The sequence below is a fragment of the Lethenteron reissneri genome, chromosome 24 (genome assembly GCF_015708825.2).
Source record: "Lethenteron reissneri isolate LAM-NWPU_2019-01 chromosome 24, ASM1570882v1, whole genome shotgun sequence".
Lineage (NCBI taxonomy): Eukaryota > Metazoa > Chordata > Hyperoartia > Petromyzontiformes > Petromyzontidae > Lethenteron > Lethenteron reissneri.
In genome coordinates this window covers 8,964,641-8,986,058 of record NC_083802.1, presented here as the reverse complement: position 1 = coordinate 8,986,058, position 21,418 = coordinate 8,964,641, and the positions used below count along the sequence as shown (strand labels likewise).

The 21,418-nt window shown below is 53.4% G+C and overlaps 1 non-coding gene and 1 pseudogene across 1 annotated transcript; both read right to left on the bottom strand.

The window, feature by feature from the left end:
- Positions 1–1,195: 1,195 nt before the first annotated feature.
- On the bottom strand, positions 1,196–19,114 carry LOC133346528 (phospholipid phosphatase 3-like; annotated as a pseudogene).
- On the bottom strand, positions 11,796–11,899 carry LOC133346831 (U6 spliceosomal RNA). The gene has a single exon (XR_009755621.1). It is a non-coding gene; the product is annotated as a U6 spliceosomal RNA (small nuclear RNA).
- Positions 19,115–21,418: the final 2,304 nt, after the last annotated feature.

The following is a 21,418-nucleotide window of genomic DNA, read 5'->3' as shown; positions in this document are numbered from 1 at the left end:
CCTGCTCATGATTATTAATGAGGGGGCTGTAGACCTGGAGTGACGTCACGAGTGTTGCACACAGACATTCTTGGCTCATTAAAGTAGGTAATAAAAATGGGGGGGGGGGGGTGTCCATTTGTAGGACGTAACCTGCTCATGATTATTAATGAGGGGGGCTGTTCGATGTGGCGTGACGTCACTTGCGCATGATTATTAGTGAGGGGGGGTACTCCATATTCAGTGACGTCACCGGCTCATGAATATTAATAAGGGGTGGGGGGGTGTACATTTGTAGGACGTAACCTTTTCATGATTAACGAGGGGGGGGAGGAGTACTCCATATTCAGTGACGTCACCCGCTCATGATTATTAATGAGGGGTGGGGGGGGGGTGTACATTTGGAGGACGTCACCTGCTCATGAATATTAATGAGGGGGGCTGGTCGATGTGGAGTGACGTCACGAGCGTTAAGGACATTCCTTCATGCTTTGTAATAAAGAGTGGTTCACCCCCGCGTCAGTCGTCCGGTATAATTATATAGCAACTAGTGGTTAGATTATATATAAGATGTGCAGGGTGGTCCAGATGTCTTGTCACCCCAAATTAATTGACCCCCTAACATTTTTTCCCCTTTGTATATACGCTTCTGTTTTAAATAAACCTCGCTTGAATATTTTTTAAGTTTTAGAGAATGCAATGGGCGGGGGGAGGGGTTACAAGACATTTGGACCACCGCCTTGTAAAGTAACATGAGGGTCCTCAGGAACTGGGCTCGCAGTGGACGAGTCGCAATGAAGGTCACCCCGCAGTCCTCCTCCTGCCACATTTTCCTCGTCACTCTTCCTCCCCACCATTGATCCTCGTTCCCCCCCACCGCTCGTTGGAAGCCGACATCAAGTTCAAGTTTCGTTGGAAGCCGACATTGCGTGCCCGACGACTCAAGCCCCAGCGTGACATCATCAGAGTTCTCTCTCTCTCTCATCCAGAGACCAGATTGTGACCTCCCGTGTGTGCGGCCGCAAACTCATCCGTCGTCGCTATATCGACATTTAAATTAAATCGACGGCGACGCATCAACCGGGAGGGCATGAGCTTCATAAGATGCAAAGCTTCCCTCCCCAGTCTGCATGTGAGCCGCGGGCCCATCGTCCAAACAAATGCAGGGATATGATTAGATAAACCGCACCGACGCTGCCCAACAGCGATTGGCTATTTCAAATCGCGCCAGCCATGGGACGATGCATCGGGGGATGCGGTCGCCTCCGTGTTCGATTTTGCGAGCGTCGGGGGACGCAGCGGACCAGGTGAGCCGCGCATTGGCCCCCGTTGAGTCTCCGCGATGGGAAACGATGAACGTCTCTCGAAGCTGTGGCCCTTTAGGCCATTATGAGCCGCCCCGTGAGCGCCAGGTCGCCCGCCAGCTTCCCGTTGCCGTTGAGGTGGTCCTCGCCGCCTCCGCCGCTGCCGCTGCCGCTGCCGCCGATGCTGGGGGGTCCCCGCGGACGGAGGCGACGGGTTCGACGTTGGGCTGGGGACGCGACTCCACTCCAACCGCACCTCCCGGGGGAAGAGGCCCGAGATGTGGAAGACCTGTGTGGGAGGGAGGTGGTTCTGTTTGTTGATAATGCTTATCCATAGACGAAATCTTAATCGAGGCTCTGGATCTGAAACCAGATCTCCAGGAGCATGGAGCTCTCCCCTTCAGTCTCTGTGCCCCCAAATGATCTGTGCTCCAATAGGCCATGTGCCACCAATGGGCCTTAGTGCCCCAACAATCCCTGCTGCCCCTGTGATCTCCACACTCCTTGCGATGCACATGCCCCCCGCGCACCACCCCTCCCCAGCTCTCGATCCACGAGTCTCTTCCTTTCCTGACCCCTGCGATACCTGTGAACCCCCTCCCCACCCCAGTACCCCTGCACATCCCCCTCCACCCACCCCCCCCCCCTCTACGAGCCTCACCACGAACACGGCCACCAGGCCCCCCTGCAGGAACCCGGCGGCGACGTCGCCCACGTGGTGCTTGTAGTCGGAGACGCGCGAGAGGCCCACGAACATGGCGAGCAGCAACGCCACGGCCTGCAGCAGCGGGCGCAGCGAACGCGCCCCTTGCCAGCGCAGACGAGCCTCCACGTACAGCTAGGAGACACGGGGGTGTGGGGGGCACAGGAATGTGGGGACGCAGGGATGTGAGGACACAGGGACACGGGGACGTGGGGACGTGGGAACACGGGGCATGGGGACACGGGGATGCCGGGACACTGGGATGCGGGGACGCAGAGATTCTGGGACACGGGGACGAGCTATCAGAGACGACATTTCTGGGAGGCTCAACAGGCACCCATGGCGAGCCGAGAGCCACTCCCTCCGCCAGCCACGCCCACAGAACAAGTAGTCACCCCGCAACCTTCGTGCGACGACAACAACATCATCCTGGTGCTGTAATCGTCCACGTCATGATGGAGAAAGTTGAAGGAACAAAATAGGGACAGTTTGTTTTGCGTACGTGGCATGCGTGGTGGGTTTTCGCTGGGTGAGCCCAATTTCCTTCCGCAGTCCAATGCTCAAATGTAATTTTCCAAATGGCCCATATATAGTGTAAGGGGGCAGGTTTGTAGGATTATTGTTAATCCTATCACGGGCGCATTGGGGGTGGTGGTGTTGCCAGCACCACACCCAGTCATTGCAGTTCCCCAGTGTTGTTCATTTAAGGCTGAGTCCATCGAGGGAAGACCCAGTACAGGCGATGATAACACTTTACAATGGTGTTAATCATTGATTGGGAATTGTATGCAGTGAGTGAAACACTGCGCCACTGTTACCCACCAACATGCACACACACACATAAAAGCAACAACCCCTTGCCTCGCCTTAACAGACTGTTGGGGCATCTGTGGAGGCTGGCACGGCACACGAGGTGGTGGTTGGTCAGCACCACGCCCGACTGCCTTTGTCTCCATAGTGGCAATGTGTACACATTTCATCAAGTTGTACTTATTTGGGGCTGAGTTGACCTAGGGGAGACCCAGGACCATTCTGAAAATTGTCACTTCCGTTGGCCTTGAGTGCGGGAATGGAATCGCACTCGGGTGGCCGAGCTTGCAGGGCAGTGCGATAACCACTCCACTACTGCTCCCCGCGTCCACACACACACACATACAAATACGTGCACGCGCATGTACTCACAACGAGGAAGACCATGCTGTACATAGCGAAGGATGCATGGCCAGAGAAGAACGACTTCCTGGGGAAACAAAGGTCCAGACACAATCACTACAGATTCACGACCACCACACATCCACTATAGATCCACAATCACTCTAGATGCAAAATCACTGCAGATCCAAGACAACTCTAGATCCACGATCACTGTAGATCCGCAATCACTACAATTTTATCAAAAGCATTAACAGAAGCTGCTGTCCCAAGCTTTGGAGCTACCCAGGCACGCCTCACGGCATCTCCATTCTGCCATCTCAGTCCTCATATAAAAACTCACTCTTATTAAAATCACGAAATTTGAACGTGTGAATGTGATTGTACAATATAATTGCGATTATTACGTTTTAAAAAAAATATGTAATTGCAGAATGCTTCGATGTTGTCTGCCGGCCGAGTCGCCCTTGATAAAAGAAGCGTCCTAGCTCAATGGGCTCCACTCAGTGGGAAATACACTCCTGGTTCTGACACTACAGATCCAGACACGGCCACTTGGACTTTACACAGGCAGAGTATGTGCGACACATTGGAGTTGTCGTTGATCCTGAGCTCTCCCTGACCTCTCGTTCTCTCGCCACACATCTCAACATCGCCAGGACCTCACACCTCCTCCATCTGCCCAACATCTCCCACACCCGTCGCTTCCTCACCCCAGCTGCCACAGAGACCCCCCCCCCCCACGCACCCCATGCCTCTATCGTCAACATCATCAACGTCATCACGACTCGACGATGGCAACTCTGTCCTCTACGGCCTCCCCACATCCCCAGATCCCTCATCTCCAAACGCATGGACGAGTCAACATATATTCACCGCTGCAGAATTGTGCTCCGCCGTGGCCAGTCCAGCAATATCCGTCGTACATCTGTGCTCAGTTTAACACGAAGTAGGCTTTCGCGACCGATATCGTCCATAATAAAGGTGTTTGTGGGGTTAGATCGCGGTAAATATGAATGTGTCGTCCGCCCGCCACCACTCGACACAGCCAATTAGTCAGGGTTGTGACGTAAACAAAACGACGTTTCTCTGGCGATTACAACCAGCTTCATCAGGCGATCTGCCAGGATTGTGCAGGAGTCTTCCTGGTTTCGCTCTTAAATAGAGTAAAGGTGACGTCATCATCGTGAGCCCTATCAGGTGCGAAGACCAGAGGGGGGTTAATGTAGTCATATAAATTACAATGCGTCGTGCTAATCTGAGAATATGCAGTACCTATTCTACACAGAGACTGAGAGTGCAGAGATTACACCTGTGCTCTCTGCCTTAGCCAACCCGCGCGACTGAGCAGCGTGGCAGTCAACTCAGTCTCATGACACGGAGGTGGGGGGAGAGCACCGATCCGGCAGCGGATTGACAAGCGGGCTGCCACACTCTCTCACCGCGCCTCCGTCACGAGCTTGGGGTTGCCCGTGCACACGTCTTCCGTGATGAAGCCCTGCGAGCAGTCGGTGAGCGCCGGGTCCGGGCGGCACACGGACAGGAAGTGAGGGCGCAGACGCCCGGTCCACGTCTGCAGAGACACGGGGACAGATGGGTACACAGGAGGGGTCGGGAGTGGGGGGGGAGACGTGAGATGGAGGAGACAGACAGGAGACATATTTCGTGGGGCATGAAGGTAAGAGGAGATACGAGGACACAGGATGAGACAAGCACGAGGAGGTGGGGAGAGACACCAAGACAGATACAGGAGGAGACGTGGCGAGGCAGCGTGAGACAGGAGCATGCAGGGAGAGATTCAAAGATACACGAGGAGAGGTGGTGATCCAGGGAGAGACACACCGAGGTAGGGGGAAGGCGCAATAAGATGGAGGGCGCACGAGAAAAATGATGGGGAATTGGAGGACACGTGGAGATATGGGCAAACACAAGGAGACAACGATCGATGGGAGATGAGATGCAGGGGAGACATTTGGAAAAGGGAGACAGGGAATAATAATAAAGGAATCAGGTTTGATGATGACGGTAATGATGATGGTGACAATGGTGTTTGATGAATGATGGCGGCCATAATGGTGATGATGATAACGAGGGTGGTGTTGATGTCGTGGGTGGTGGTGACGATGGTGACGATGACTATGGTGGTAATGATGCTGACGCTGCTGCTGATGATGATGACGCTGACGATGGGCGGTGGGCCCTCGGCGCACCTTGGCGAGTGCGGTGAGTGAGAGGCTCGCCGCGGCCCCCAGCAGGAAGGAGCCCACCAGGCGGTACAGGTTCGGCACCAGGTTCCCTCCGCGCAGAGGATCCCGCCGCAGCTGGGAGCGGCCCCGGATGCATTCCACCAGCACCACCTGCGCAGCCGCGAGCAGCGAGCGCACAGCGGAACCTCTCTTAACATCGACTGTTATCGTCGTCATCGACCACGAACGGTATCAGCATCATCAATTAACATCGACTATCAGCTTCAGTCATCAACATAAATCAGCATCGATTATTATCAGTAAATATCATCATCAGCATAGATCAGCATTAATGAGCATCGACTATCATCAGCCTCAATCAACATCGGCTATCATCATAATCAGCACCGTTCATCATCGACGTCATCTGCACGAACCGTTATGTACATACTGATCAACGCCAGAGGTCGCAAACGGGTTTTGATTCCTTACCCGTACCCGGCCGCACCAGGGTCGCAAATGGGTACCCGTACCCGGCCGGGGACGGGTACCCTACCCGTACCCTACCCGAAATGAGTGACAAACGGTTACTCACCAGTGACTCACGGCCTACCCGTACCCGTACCCGGCCGCACCAGGGTCGCAAACGGGTACCCGTACCCGGCCGGGGACGGGTACCCTACCCGTACCCTACCCGTACCCTACCGGAAATGAGTGACAAACGGCTACTCACCAGTGACTCACGGCCTACCCGTACCCGTACCCGGCCGCACCAGGGTCGCAAACGGGTACCCGGCCGGGTACGGGTAGCCGGGTATCGGGTACGGGTAGCCGGGTATCGGGTAGGGTACGGGTATCGGGTACCCGATTGCGACCTCTGATCAACACTCCTCATCAGGAATTGGCCGATCGTCTCAACGGCGTTCGTGAGTGGTTATCGCCGCTTCCACTGCGCCCCCGTGTGGCAGACAAACACCACAACGCGCACGGCGGCTGCTTTTGTCAATTGCAGAGCAGCGGCGACGACAATTTCACATTCAGGTGGTCAAAGCCGGAGAGCCGCGTGAGGAGACAGCGGAGCGTGTCCCTCTGATGTCTCCGTCCTGTTTGCGGATCGGGTTTTGCGCCGTCCTACGTCGTACGGCCTCTGCTCTGGATGACCACGGCCGTACACTGGAGCGTTTTTAAATTGTCCACTTGTGCATCAGGTATCCGCACCTGCCATGGCTTGTTCCAATGGGGTTTAGGGTGGACCATGAGGCTCGTGGAAGATCAAACCCAGAGAGCTTATGGGCATCGAGGTAGCCTGAGCCAGCCTGCTGGGAAGGCATCGAGGGTAGAGCTGTACTACATCTTTGGCCTCTCTATCTACGTCCTGACGTGGGAAGGGGTCATTGCCCAAAGCGTCACCAATTTAACCTTTCTGTTCTTTTTGAGGCAGTGTTGTTGACGAATGTAAATATAACACGTAGTATTTCGCGACCAATACTATGATTATAATTGTTTTGTTTTGTGGTCAGATCGTGTAAATTAAATGTGTCATAAACCCCCCCCACCCCCCTCCACCCAACACAGCTCGATCCCGATCCTGACGACTGTATTTTTGGAGTTTGCATGTTCTCCCCGTGGTGGCGTGGATTTTTCTCCGGGTCCTCCGGTATTTCCCTCCACATTTAGAATCAACACGCGTTTCGAGTATTTGGCTGCAATACATTTTTACACATGATAAGCCGCTTCGTTGAGCTATCATTTGTGGCCAGGTCACTTCTGAAAAATAACTTTCTAGCTCAGTGGGCCTTACCTGGTAAAATAAACACTATTCATAGTTTACATTTAAATGGGTACGATACGTGTTGAGTTTTGTTATTTAACGATTATCAAATAACGAATTTCAACAATTATATGTTGCTGGGAAGGGGGTATTTGTGTCGCCAATAAGCTGATACCGACCAAGGCCAGGTAGGGCACACCTCGTTCCTACAGCGGGGGGAGGCTTCCATCTAGCAGTGGATTGACAAAGGGCAGTACAGCAAAGTGGGGACAATGTTTTGAGAACTGTAGGAAATTACGGGGGCAGGGGGGGGTGCAATGATTAATTCCCGTGGTGGGGGGCGGGGGGGCGAGGTGGGTCTGAGTCCCTGTCAGACAGCATATACCTGCAAGCTCCATGGATTTCTTGGCTGTAAAACCCGAGATGGATCTCAATGTCTGTCTGACGTGGAACCGTCCTCGATCCTATGGTCCAGCGCTGCCTCCTCTAACGCCGTTTCCTTAAAACGCTTTTTGTCCTGGAGGTTCCAAATTCCTGAGCAGTTCCAAATTCCTGCACGGAAAATTCCTGCGCGAGGACACGCGGCGCGCGACGCTTCCCTCTACCCTCCGAGCCGCGCGCGTTCAGCCAGCAAAAGAGCGGCGCACGCTCCAGTGGCCTCAGGCAAATCAGCGCCCCCCCCCGCCGCCGCCTCCGCTCGCCAGCCTTGAACGCTTCCTGCTGAATGTTCGTTCACATCGACCTTTGGTAACTGTTTTTGCTTTATTGTGATAACGTTTAATTTTATTACCCATGATGTCTGGGAAAGAAGGCCTGGCAAGCGAGTGTGCTGGCAATGTGGCCAAACAGTCAACGAAAAGCATCAGTGTGGACGTAAAAATGCAGGTTGATACGATGCGTGGAGGCGGGAGAGCATTAGGTTGATGTTGGTCGCTTCTTGGGTTTGGCTGCGCCAACCGTTAGAACCATTCTCAAGAATGCAGAGAATACGAGGGCTTCTGCTCAAGCCATAACATCGTTAACCGCAACAAAGACAGCTCATTCAAGGAGTATATTAAGGCTATTACCGATACAACAATGAAGCCCTTATACATCGCTCATGGGTTGCGCTGTCGCTAACGCATCTCCATTGGGACCATGTTATGATGACCTCCAATAGCGCGGTTGCGTATAGCGCTCCGTTTACCAAGAACGCATCCTCAGCATTGCATTCTGGCGACGACTGCGTGCGTTGTGCTCTAGTTGCGTCGTTTGTGCGAGGCTCACGCTGACGACGGTGATGAGAACCCCCCCGGCGCTGAGCGCCCCGTCCGAGATCGTGTCGCTCGTGACGGGGTAGGAGATGGTTTGGTCCCCGCAGTAGAAGCCCCGGTGAATGGGGCTCACGATGTTGAGCTCCAGCGCGAGGAACGGCAGGGCGGCTAGGGGGGGGGGGGGGGTCACGCGGCCGGGAAGAGAAGGCAGAGGTCACAGCGATGAATGAGCGAAACCGCAGTGGATTATCAAAATGCATACAAAACCTTTTTTTTTTACCAAAAACTATTTTTGCGTATTTTTATAAATGTTTATTTCGATTGTGATAGGGACATCATGCCATACAATGCTGTAAATACCGTCATTTAGTGCATTCTTGTACCTCAATGAACGACCCGCGGAAGCAGATATTAGCGAACTACTTCTGAGATTCAAACAATACATTCTCTCCGCGCTATGGGGGCACAACTTCCTACTATGCTCTACTAAATATTGACGGTCATTGCATTGCGGGTAAACTGACGTTTAAAAAACATATCTTAGTCTTCTTGGTTCTTTCGGTAAAGTCACGTAGAAGGAAAATAATAAAATAATAAAAATAAAACATAATAAAATAATTCTCACGACGTTTCGCACAACGCAAGCAGCCGTCTACAGGTGGAGAACAGGTCTGTCCTCGTTGTGGCCGAAACGTCGTGAGAATTATTTTATTATGTTTTATTTTTATCATTTTATTATTTCCTTCTATGTGACTTTACCGAAAGAACCAAGAAGATGAATCCCTGCAGTCACGAAAGCTTTAAATCGATATCTTAGTCAATATATTTATTCTTCCCAAAAATAAGCCAAACCAAATGTCACGTGATAACAAAAACAAATTGAGTCATTGGTGGCCACGTGGTGAGTGTCTACGCATTAACTCCACTTGAGAACCCCGTTTAACCACGTGCGGTGGTTGAAACCCAGATTCGAACCCAGGATTCTCAGCAGTGCCAGCACAAAGCACAGACCTCTGAACAAGCCTGCCCAGTCAACATTGCAACAACGTTGGCCCAAAGCTGGCAGTGGCTCAAGCAAGGTGTCGGCAACCTGTATGATGTATATGAGAGATATTTCCGAATGGATCACTTCATCTCGCGACGTGCATGTACGTGTAATGACAGGGTGACACCTACTGGCTGGAAGGGGAATCACGGGTACGGGCAAGGTTAAGTAACAACCAATCAGAGAAGGTGGAAGGTGGGGTTAGCTAAGATACTCCGGGAACCTGCTCGAAGGTTCCACGAGAGGGCGGGGCAGGAGGCGTGCCCGGAGGCGGGGCAGGAGGTGTGGCTGGAGGCGGGGCCTAGCCTCGCCTGGGGGGATATAAGGGGGAGCGAACTCGGGGCTCGTTTGTGGGGTCCTGGGTCCTGGCTGCGTCGCTGTTCACCGACATCTCTCTCCATCGCCCGGCCACGTGGAAGATCTCCTGCGTGGGTTCCATCCATCGCCGTCATTGTCACGCCGCCAGCCAGCGGTGTAGCCGATTGGGGGCGATGGGACCACGCCGAGTGATCGGCTGTGTGTAGCCAGTAGAGACGTTAATATGTAGTGTTGTACTCAGTGTGAGGAAGAATAAGTGTTGGCCTGCGTTGGCCTGTGTGAGTACCCTCTATACGATGTGTCGTGGAAGTCGCTCATTACATACGTATGACAGTGCCAATAGACCAGGATATTGGAGTTATTCTCTGCTCTTGAATTCTCATCTAGTTCAACAAAATAGACTTAAACAGCACAATTGAGATGCATTGTTTTGAGAAAAAACACAAATATATGTCCACAACAACATTTTATCGTATCGAAAGTCAGTATACAGGGTTGTGTAAATACATTTTTTATTTATCTGCTTTGAGAAATTAAGGGACTTCAAATGCTATATACGTGTTCAGCGTGTGAGTTTTACACAGAGCCAAGCAGAAGCTTCAACCTTATTTTGCACAAATTGCAGTCGCAGTTCTGAGGCCGTGGCCCAGCTTTGGTTATCAGGCAGCCTTCAACGGTCTTTCGAACACTGCACTGTACACTCATACTGCAGTGGGGAAGAAGCAGACAGCTAATTTATTCTCGTGTGAGATCACAAATCTTCACTGTCCACCCCAGGGTTGTCTCTTGGATGTCTCTACATGTCACTGGGTTTTTAATTAAGAAGTAGTACTTATAAAAAAAAAAACCTTTTCGGTTTCAGAGTTCAGAAACTTCCCGTTTTGCAAAGGGGGACTGTACTTGTTTTAGCAGCCACTGTTGGGTCATTGCGATCTGTGTTTGCAAAATCGTCCTGATTAGAGCTGTGGGTCATTGGATGGAATTCGTCACGTGTTGCTCATTTCTTATTCTCAGCACAGCGTTGTTCGGTGTGCACTTACTTGAATATTTATGTGAATACGATACCACAGATGTTCCGACGCAATACTGAATCGATTGAACCCCTCGGTAAGTTTGCGTATTATCAGCCCTGATCTATCCGCTGCTAGATGAAGGCCTCACCCGAGCCATCGCCAATATCTCTCTGTCTCGCAACACGACGGATCCATGTAGCTCACAAGATGAATTCATTACTACCCCCTTTGACTGCCACTCCATCATTAGTCTCGACCACCTGGCTAAACTCAATGAAACAATTTTGTTTTACCAGGTAAGGCCCGCTGAGCTATATAGCTCTTTTCCAGAAGCAACTTGGTCACAAATGCTCAACAAAGTGGCTTATCGTGTGGAATGTACAACAGCCAACGCGTGTTGATTCTAAATGTGGCGGGAAAAACTGAAGGACCAAGAGAAAAATCCACACAACTACGGGGGAGAGCGACACCGCAAACTCCAAATATACAGGAGTCAGGGTCGGGATCGACCTCCTGTATACCGGGCGAGGTAGTTAACATCTCGCCACACATGAACTTGACCTGAAACTTGCCCTTCCTTGCGACTTGCTCTGCCCGTGCCCACTGAGCTTGTTCAATAGGCAACAAGATGTCTCCAACATGTGGGACCTCTTCTCGACGTGTTCCAGCGCCAACCCCGCACACGCACCTCGCCATGCCTCTTTGCTCACTTTCTCAGCTTTTTATTCCATTTTCCGCCGTCGATGTTGGTGTTTCTATTTCATTCCGCACGCCGAATGACCCAAAAAAACGATCGGTGTGGGTAAAGACAGGAGCCATGGTGGCCCAGTGGAATTACCGCAGAGTGTGCAAGCGGTGCAACTGCACGGTGAGGATCCCAGGTATTTCATTCAGCACGCATAGTCAGTGAAGGACCGTCGTGCCAAACGTGTGACCTCTTGCGATAGCATTCGCATCAACTTGCTCTTGCTGCCACACACCGGTGTCTTAGAGTGATTTGTTTGACCCACGGATCACGGGGGGGGGGGGGGGGGGGGGGCTGTGGGGCGACCACGGGGGGTGGCTTCTTTCCTTTGAGGGTCGCAGTTCTCGAATTTGCGTGTCATCCTTGCGCAGGGGCCATGCTAATCTATGTATCGTTCCAATTTTAGTATATGTACTGCCGGAGCAAGTACTCAGTTCGAACGTCAACCGCCAACTGAAGTGAGCGCAATTTGCGGGCGTTTTTGCGCATCTAGACGGGGCGACGGTGCCCAAAAAGTGACACCACTGCCGTCTCCCAGCACCGGGCAATAGAGGGGGAGGTCATTGGATAGGTTGGCGGGGGGGGGGCTCATGTCCTACCTCGCACCAGGGCCCATGCCAACCACGCTACTGCGTGGGTGGCAGAGATGCTCTCTGTGCAAGTCTGGGTGGGACAAGAGCCGCCGTCGGGAGTGCATTCTTCCTCCACAATGGGTTCCAGTAAAAGTGAAACTCGAAGCCACTTGGCATTGACGGTGCTTTAACCTTTGCGCGCCCTTGCGTAGCACAGAGGCTCTTGACCGAGCGGATCGAGGTTGTGGCACCTACGGTCCGCTTGTCAATCCACCGCTGAATCAGGGGCTCTCCCTATCGTGCGGGTTATGGATGGATTTTCGGTTGACCATACTTCTCACCGTGCTGCTCAGCGAGGGATTGGCAAAGGTGGGGGATCATATGTTGGAGCATAGAACAGTGCAACAATGGATTGTGCTGCTCCGCTGCACTGTTGCCCATAACTTAGCCCCGCAGCAGCCGATGACACTTGTTTTGTGCGTGGTGTTGGCCCATCCGCGAGCGACTCCGACTCAACGCTGCTTCGCTTCACGCATCTGACGAGATCGGGCCGCGCTGTGGTGATTTGATCATAGGCAATTAAACTTATTCGGATATTTTCATCTCTTTATTCAAATAAGTTGAGTGACTCACTGTTTTTTTCAGAAATGTGTTTTTCTTCTCGTAGATGTGACGAGCACTCGTGGGGACGCGTGCTGCTATTTCACGGGATTTATGCATCGGAGTGCTGACTCGCGAACCGTGATTGCATAAAATACATCGCGTGCGGCCGATTTCGACATGAACCTCATTCACCGCTTCCCAATTATATGACGGCATTTAAATATGCATCCTGTTCGCGTGTAAGAAAGGTCTCTTTGGGGTTACGTATGCATCACATGTTTATACATCGAATCGATTGTCAAATAACGTTTGTGAGAATAAACGACGCATTAGCACCAAACGGCGAAGATGAGCCTCGTGCCTCTGATGACTCTTCGCCACCATCACCCCCGTCCCTCTCCCACCTCCTCCCCCCCCTCCACTCTCCCTCCTCCTCCACCCCCTCCACTCTCCCACCTCCTCCTCCCCCCCTCCACTCTCCCACCTCCTCCACCCCCTCCACTCTCCCACCTCCTCCTCCCCCCCTCCACTCTCCCTCCTCCTCCCCCCCTCCCCTCTCCCACCTCCTCCTCCCCCCCTCCACTCTCCCACCTCCTCCACCCCCTCCACTCTCCCACCTCCTCCACCCCCTCCACTCTCCCACCTCCTCCTCCCCCCCTCCCCTCTCCCACCTCCTCCTCCCCCCCTCCCCTCTCCCACCTCCTCCTCCCCCCCTCCCCTCTCCCACCTCCTCCTCCCCCCCTCCACTCTCCCACCTCCTCCTCCCCCCCCACTCTCCCACCCCCTCCTCCCCCCCTCCACCCTCCCACCTCCTCCTCCCCCCCTCCACCCTCCCACCCCCTCCTCCCCCCCCCCACTCTCCCACCCCCTCCTCCCCCCCTCCACTCTCCCACCTCCTCCTCCCCCCCTCCCCTCTCCCACCTCCTCCTCCCCCCCCCACTCTCCCACCCCCTCCTCCCCCTCCACTCTCCCACCTCCTCCTCCCCCCCTCCACTCTCCCTCCTCCTCCCCCCCTCCCCTCTCCCACCTCCTCCTCCCCCCCTCCACTCTCCCACCTCCTCCACCCCCTCCACTCTCCCACCTCCTCCACCCCCTCCACTCTCCCACCTCCTCCTCCCCCCCTCCCCTCTCCCACCTCCTCCTCCCCCCCTCCCCTCTCCCACCTCCTCCTCCCCCCCCTCCCCTCTCCCACCTCCTCCTCCCCCCCTCCACTCTCCCACCTCCTCCTCCCCCCCTCCACTCTCCCACCTCCTCCTCCCCCCCTCCCCTCTCCCACCTCCTCCTCCCCCCCTCCACTCTCCCACCTCCTCCTCCCCCCCTCCACTCTCCCACCCCCTCCTCCCCCCCTCCACCCTCCCACCTCCTCCTCCCCCCCTCCACCCTCCCACCCCCTCCTCCCCCCCCCCACTCTCCCACCCCCTCCTCCCCCCCTCCACTCTCCCACCTCCTCCTCCCCCCCCCCTCCCCTCTCCCACCTCCTCCTCCCCCCCCCCACTCTCCCACCCCCTCCTCCCCCCTCCACTCTCCCACCTCCTCCTCCCCCCCTCCCCTCTCCCACCTCCTCCTCCCCCCCTCCCCTCTCCCACCTCCTCCTCCCCCCCCACTCTCCCACCCCCTCCTCCCCCCCTCCACCCTCCCACCTCCTCCTCCCCCCCTCCACCCTCCCACCTCCTCCTCCCCCCCTCCCCTCTCCCACCTCCTCCTCCCCCCCCACTCTCCCACCCCCCTCCTCCCCCCCTCCACCCTCCCACCTCCTCCTCCCCCCCTCCACCCTCCCACCTCCTCCTCCCCCCCTCCCCTCTCCCACCTCCTCCTCCCCCCCTCCCCCCTCCCCTCTCCCACCTCCTCCTCCACCCCCTTCCCTCTTCCACTGCTTCCACGCTCCACCTCCTCGCCCACATCTCCTCATTCTTCCCCCCCCCCAACCCCTTGCCCGCATCCATCCTTCCCCGCTCCTCCGCCCTCATCGCCCGCATCACCACAATCGCCCACGTGATCTCATTCCACAGGTGAAACCACGCGCATGGGATTTCCGCTTCACGTGACCCAACGAACATCTCGCAGAGTCTGGAAAATTCCTCGTTTCCATGACCACCGGGAACAACCCCAGATCTTGCCGTGGTTCGGCACCAGTTCCCGGATCTGGGTTCCCACGCTCCGTGACCCATGGTGCTGCTCTGTCGCGTCGGACCAAACCGTGGAGCGCATCATCTGACGCTTGCCGGCGTCGCCCATACACGGGCAACGCCACAGACATCCGCGACATCTCCCCTGGGGGCCACCGCATGGCCCAACGACCTCAGCATTAACTTCTCATCACGGTGGCGAGATGTTAACTACTTCGCCTGGTATGCAGTAGTTCGTGGGTTCAATCCCGACCCTGACGCCTGCTGTATATTTGGACATACTCTTTGGTTCTTTTGGTAAAGTCACGTAGGTAGAAATAAAATAAAAATAAAACAAATCACGACGTTTCGATCGCAAGATTGCTTGTGTTGTGATCGAAACGTCGTGATTTGTTTAATTTTATTTTATTTCTACCTACGTGACTTTACCGAATGAATCAATGAATATGGATTACTGCAGTCACGACAGCTTCAAATCAAGATTGTATATTTGGTGTTTGCATGTGCTCCCCGTGGTTGTTTGCCATGGTCAGCCCAGATAAAAACGCACGGCTGAGCTTAAAAACCGAGCCTGGGAGCCCGGGTACCGAGACCGTTTGGAATGATGTTGACCCAGACTGCTGTGCGAACACACACTCGTGCGTCCAGGGCCGGTTTGAGAAGCGAGCCAGCACGCTCCCCCGTGGTTGTGGAGACTCATGCAGCGCCTCCGCTATTCTTTGGGCTCAGTGTTATGTCCGAGACTACCATCCCCACAGATTCGTGGCAAGAAAATTAGTCTAACATGTACTCGTGTCTCGAACCCGAAAACCTTACCCAAATAACCATGGAATTTGGCTTCCTTTCTTAATTCTTCAACTGCTACCCATGGATGGTCTGTGATTGGATGAAAACCTGATCGATCGATACACATTTGCGGGGACATTAGTCACTTCCGAAAGAGTCAATGCATCTGGCTCGAGAGAGTCATCTAAAGAGTCAACGGCTCTGGCTCGAGAGTGAGTCTTACGGTTCAGTGATCATTTCCAAGAGTGAACCCCTTGGGATTCCTAAGATTCGGTGTCCAAGGTTCCTAGTCGCAGGCGACAGCACTCCGAATTGCCCGATGATGCTGGATGCAATTACCAGCGAAACGTCGTACTCAAATTGTAAATGTTGTGGTTTCACGCTTCAACACACCGGTGGGCTAAAGCAGCGAACTATTTGTCTTTTGTCAACGTGACACTTTTTTACTGATTGGCCGTGTCGGGTGGTGGAGGGTTACGACACATTTATAAATAACGCGATCTAAACCCAAAAACGCTGATTATGAATAATATTGGTCGCGAAAGCCTACGTGTTAAACTCCGAGGATGATTGTGTATCGTCAATAGACGCAGCTCAGAGAGCCAGACTACAGCACCCATTGACCAACACAACTATAGCAGTTCAGAATCTTTAGCATCGGAATAAGGATCTTAATTTCGACTGGAAGAATCTGACGACCTATGCATCTCTTTTTTTCCTACAGATGTTGTCCGGTTAGCGAGCACCATTGCACCGTCACTGCCGCTGTACATCGATTACCTCCCGCGTTCACCACCTGGCAACGGTCACGTGGTGAAGTAGATGCATGGTCAAATAACTCGCGTGCACGAGACGTCGTGGGGAGGTGGGGTGGGGGGGTCCTCATCCAGCAGTGGACTGGCCAACGATTCATACTCTTAGTTCTTTCGGTAAAGTCACGTAGGTAAAAAATTAAATTAAAATTAATAAAAAATTAAAAAAATAAAGTGATTTTATTAAGTTTTATATTTTTTATTTACTTATTTTGTTTGTTTTTACATTTTCATTAATTAATTTTAATTTCATTTTTTTATTAATTTTTATTTCATTTTTTACCTACGTGACTTTACCGAAAGAACTAAGAAAATGAATTCTTGCAGTCACGAAAGCTTCAAATCTAGAATTAATGGCAAACGATTCTGTAAGAGGAATACTCGACAGCATTCTAATTGTCACGCTTAGGGTAACGGGGCGAAGGGAACTGCACAACGCGAGATGAGAGAAACACGGGGGACAATGCAAGCGAGAAGGGACGAACGACATCTAGACACAAACAAGAACCGAATGCATCGTTGAATACATTGTTTGACCCCCGAAACTTGACAATCTAATCCAGGCGAGAAACCGGTGAGAGGAGGGCGGGGGGGCGGGGGCGACAGGAGTGAATTGTTAACTTATTCAGGGCAGTGCGTCCTCAACCACGGCCAATTATCCGCGAAGAGACTTTAATCCTATAAACTCGAAGTCGTTCTAAGAGTCATACTGTACCACCCTCTGACCCACTACAATGAGAGGGTGCAGCAGCATCGATCATCTGCCAGGGAGTCCACGTGCCCAAAGCAGACATTTCACTTGTCGGTACCACACGAGGTGGCTAGGAGATGTTAACTCCCTCGCCTGGTGTGCAGGAGGTCGTGGGTTCGATCCCGACCCTGACGCCTGCTGCTGTATGTTTGGAGTTTGCGGTGTCTCTCTCTCCCCGTGGTCGCATCGACTTTTCTCAGGGTACTCCAGTTTTCCCCTCTACATTTAGAGAGACACGCGTTCAGAGTATCTGGATTCTGATATGCATCTGCACACGATTAACCACTCTGTTGCTTGTGAAAGAGAGCTGCGTATCTCAGTGGGCCTTACCTGATAAATTAAATAGTCTAAAATTTACTTTAGCGGTTCTAATTCCTTAATGTGGCCAATAACAGTGAATTATGTGAAAAGTCGTATAAGTGAGGCTATCAAGTAAATTAGTTCACTCTCGTTGGCCGTGAAGATACTTGGGTAGCTACTGAAGGTGTGTTGCCTTAGGTGGTACCGATTTCTGCTGTGGCCCATGGACGATATAACTGGCTACCTCGAGCCAGCGGGAGAAATTCCACATTCCCATGGCGGCGTCCACACACTTCCCGCGAACCCCAATTTTTGAGCGTCAGTACTCTGTATCAGCCCCAGATGGATTGCGATGATGACTCTGGCTAAGCGGTGCCCCGTACAAACACAACATTCCTTTAGAAGATGCCCCACACCGCACACGAATCCACGCGCGCACACGCACACAGACCCACACAACGTGCAATAGCAAAGATCCCCTGTAGAGACACATCCACTGCTGGCGCGAGTGTTATGCGCATGTACCGATGAAGACCGGAGCGACGCGGACCACGGAGCAGCGTGGCGTGATCAGATCCACATCGGGCGGCCTTCGTGTCTCCAGTGCGAATGTTGACGCGCCGTACCGCCAGATTACTCGCTCATGGCCGAGTCGAACCATGCCACTGGCAATAGCCGTGGCCGGGAATCATAAAAATTGTAACCGGAATTGTATGGAGCAATGCGGTAACCACTGCGCAAACCGCTCCCTTCCTCGCGACTACAAAACAAAGACAAAGATCCCCCATATAGCCTCCACAGACTGTTGGGGCAAGTGCTGTTAGCGAGTAGCAGCACCTATGAAGGCCGGCACGGCACCACACCCGGCCGTCTTTGTCTCGGCCAGTGACGATGTTTACACACCGCACCAGGTGCTCATTTGAGGCTGAGTCGACCTAGCGGAGGCCCATGACCGGTTCAGATAATCGTCACTGGTGGTGTTGGCCGTGAGCGGGAATCCAACTCGTGTCGCCAGCTTCGTAGCGCAGCGCGCTGACCGCTACACCACCGCTCCCCACTACGCGCAGGCATTAATCGAGACACAGAGAGATTGGGGGGAGGGAGTGGGGGAGTTTGCGAGCGCCTATTAAGGCTCAGCATGCTCACCTATGAGGAGGCACGCGATGTCGAGAAGCACAAAGGAGCCGCAGATTCGTTTGCAACGAGACGGGGAGTCGCGGTCCAGTTGGGAATCCATGAGTAGAGAGGGTGCGGGTTTGTGTGTTAGTGAGTGAGTGTGTGTAATAGGTGCTCGCTAACAGCACATGTCTCAACAGTGTGTGTGTAAGGCTATACGGGTGATCTTTGTCTTTGTGGATAATAGGTGCTCGCTAACAGCACTTGCCCCGACAACCTGTTAAGGCTATACGGGGGATCTTTGTCTTTGTAGAGTTTGCCTGCGTGTTTGAAAGAGCGTGTGCGTTACTGAGCGTTGTGTTAAAGGTATAGTTGTTATGTAAGCATGTATGTCTGTGTGATCCCGAGTACCTATGCATGTACACGTGTGTTTATAACAGTTTGTATGCTGGAGATTGTGTGTATAAGAAAGTGTGTGTGTGTATTAGAATGTGTACGAGCGAGGTATGTGTGTGTGTATGCGTCCGCGTGGACGTGTGCAGCGTGTCTGGGTGAGAGCGTGTGCCCGTGTGATCACACCTGGGCGCGTGGGAGAGAGAGAGAGAGAATCAGGAGGCAGAGTGGGAGGGATCGAGGGAAACATGGGCGGGGTTCGTTGTGGATGCTCTTGATAAGAACCGTCACGTACACGCGCCTGCATGCATACCTGTGTGACAGACAAAGATCCCCCGTATAGCCTTTGAGCAGGAGGCTGTTGGGGCAAGTGCTGTAGTAGCGAGCGCTCAGGAAGGCCGGCACCACGCCCGGACTGCCTTTGTTTCCCCATTGCTGATGCTCGTTGTTGTGAGCGTCGCTTCTCTGCCCTCCGTTGTTGCTGGAGGACGACTGACTCCCGCTGCCCAGTAGCAACGTCCTTTACGACCCCCCCTCCCCCTCCTACACAGAGGTCGATGTTGACAGCGCTGGTACCAGTCATCGGCAAACTCCAATCACCCTCAAATCTTCCCATTTCCTCTCAAGCCCGCGGAGCGCCTTTTGAGCCCCCTCGATCCGTCCAAACAGACGCCGCTGCATGGGGCATGCGTTGGTTGGCCACGCGGCCTCGCCTGCTGGATGAGTCCACTCACACGAGTCCAGATCTGTCGAGGATCTGTCTCTCTGTGCCCCCCCCCCCTTTCTCGCCGTTCCCAAATCCCTTTCTCGGTCCTGCTCCCGTCCTTGCACCCCCTCCACTGAAATAAAGTTCCCGTGCGCATTGAGCGGTCCTCCTCCTTAACCCCGTGCCGATGCCTCTCTTAAAGCCTCGCCTCTTCTCCGTTGCTGCCCATTCTCTTCCCTCGCTCCTCCACTCCTTCCCCCCCTCCCTTACCCTTTCGTGACCCCTAAGTACCCCCATATAGCGGTCACTCATTCCTTAACCCTTGCACGATCTCTGCCATCTAAATCATTCTATTGTCACATTTTTGTCACCGTATGTCAAGCGCCGTCAGTAAAAGCGCTCTGTTAATATACAATTATATTCGATCTGTGTGAGCTCCTCAGGCAGATCTAGCCAGGCCAACCGCAGGAGGGATCGTTCGGCAGCTCAGGCTGAATGTTTCAAGCCGGCCCCAGGTTCCCCCCCCCCTACTTAAAGGTGTCCACCTTTGGCAAGCGTAAACAGTGGCCGATAAATAGACCTCGGGGCTTCGTGTGGAGTGACAAGCCAGGTAGCTCCTCCACATGGCGTTACGCAGCCAATTAAGAGAAACTACCGCTCGACTGATTGATTGCGAGCGAGATCTCCGTTGCTAAGCCAGGGATCGTGGTGGCCGCGAGCACGCGACACGGCCCAGGTGCGAGAAGTCCTCATCCAAAAACAACAGCAGCAGTTCGCCATTCAGTGTCGGTGACGTCACCGCAGCGCTTGTGCCAGGCTAGGTGCACTTTGAGGCCACGTGAAGTGTCAACGGCTCTCTGGCACGAGGTGGTCACGGGACAGACCCAGGTCACGTGCCATGGGTTGACGGGCAAGCGCCCCGTTACTCGAGGGGAGTGGAGGCTGTGGGTCGTGGAGTGCTCAGTGCTGTAGAGGCTACCCAGGCAGGTGTGTTCAGTTTCCGTGGGGGTGATGGTAAAATCCCACGTCTTCGAGCACCCATGAAGACGAGAACTGCACATGAGAGGGTTGTGGTGTGCCGAGAACCATGCTCGGTCGTCTTTGTCTCCGCAGTGCTTAAGTTTACACACCGCACTATGTACTGATTTAAGGCTGAGTCGACCTGGAGATGCACAAGGACAGGTTCTGATATCGCCGCATGGGTTTTTCGCGGTTGTGCTCTTCGTTTCTCTGATGTGATTTGGGGTTGCACCGCGTGTTGTTCGGCACAATGTCCGACGTTTCAGCTATGCACATCATAAAGATGTGGACATTACTCGCCACTGATGTTAGCCGTGACTCGGAATAGAACTTTGGTAGTGCAGTGCGCTCACCATCACGCCACCGCTTCCCACGTGCGCGCACACACACATATACTGTACGTACACACGATACAACATACCGTTACACACAAACCCACGCCTATCATCTTGTGTACATTGTATGGAGCGCATTGATTGGTGGGCATCAGGGTGGCGATGTGGTAACATGCAGAGCAACTCAGGCCCTGGGTTCGATTCTTGACTTGGGCACACCTTACCATGCGCAGTTCCTGCGTTCTTCCCATGTTCTGCATGGATTTCCTCCGGGTTATCTCCTTTCCTCCGATATATAAAACAAACAAAAATCTAAATGTAACTAAATTACATGTTAATGGACAAATACCGCAATTCGTGTAAATTACTCAATTTGGACTACACACAGCAAAATCATCAATCCCCCACCCCACCATAGTCATAAAGCTT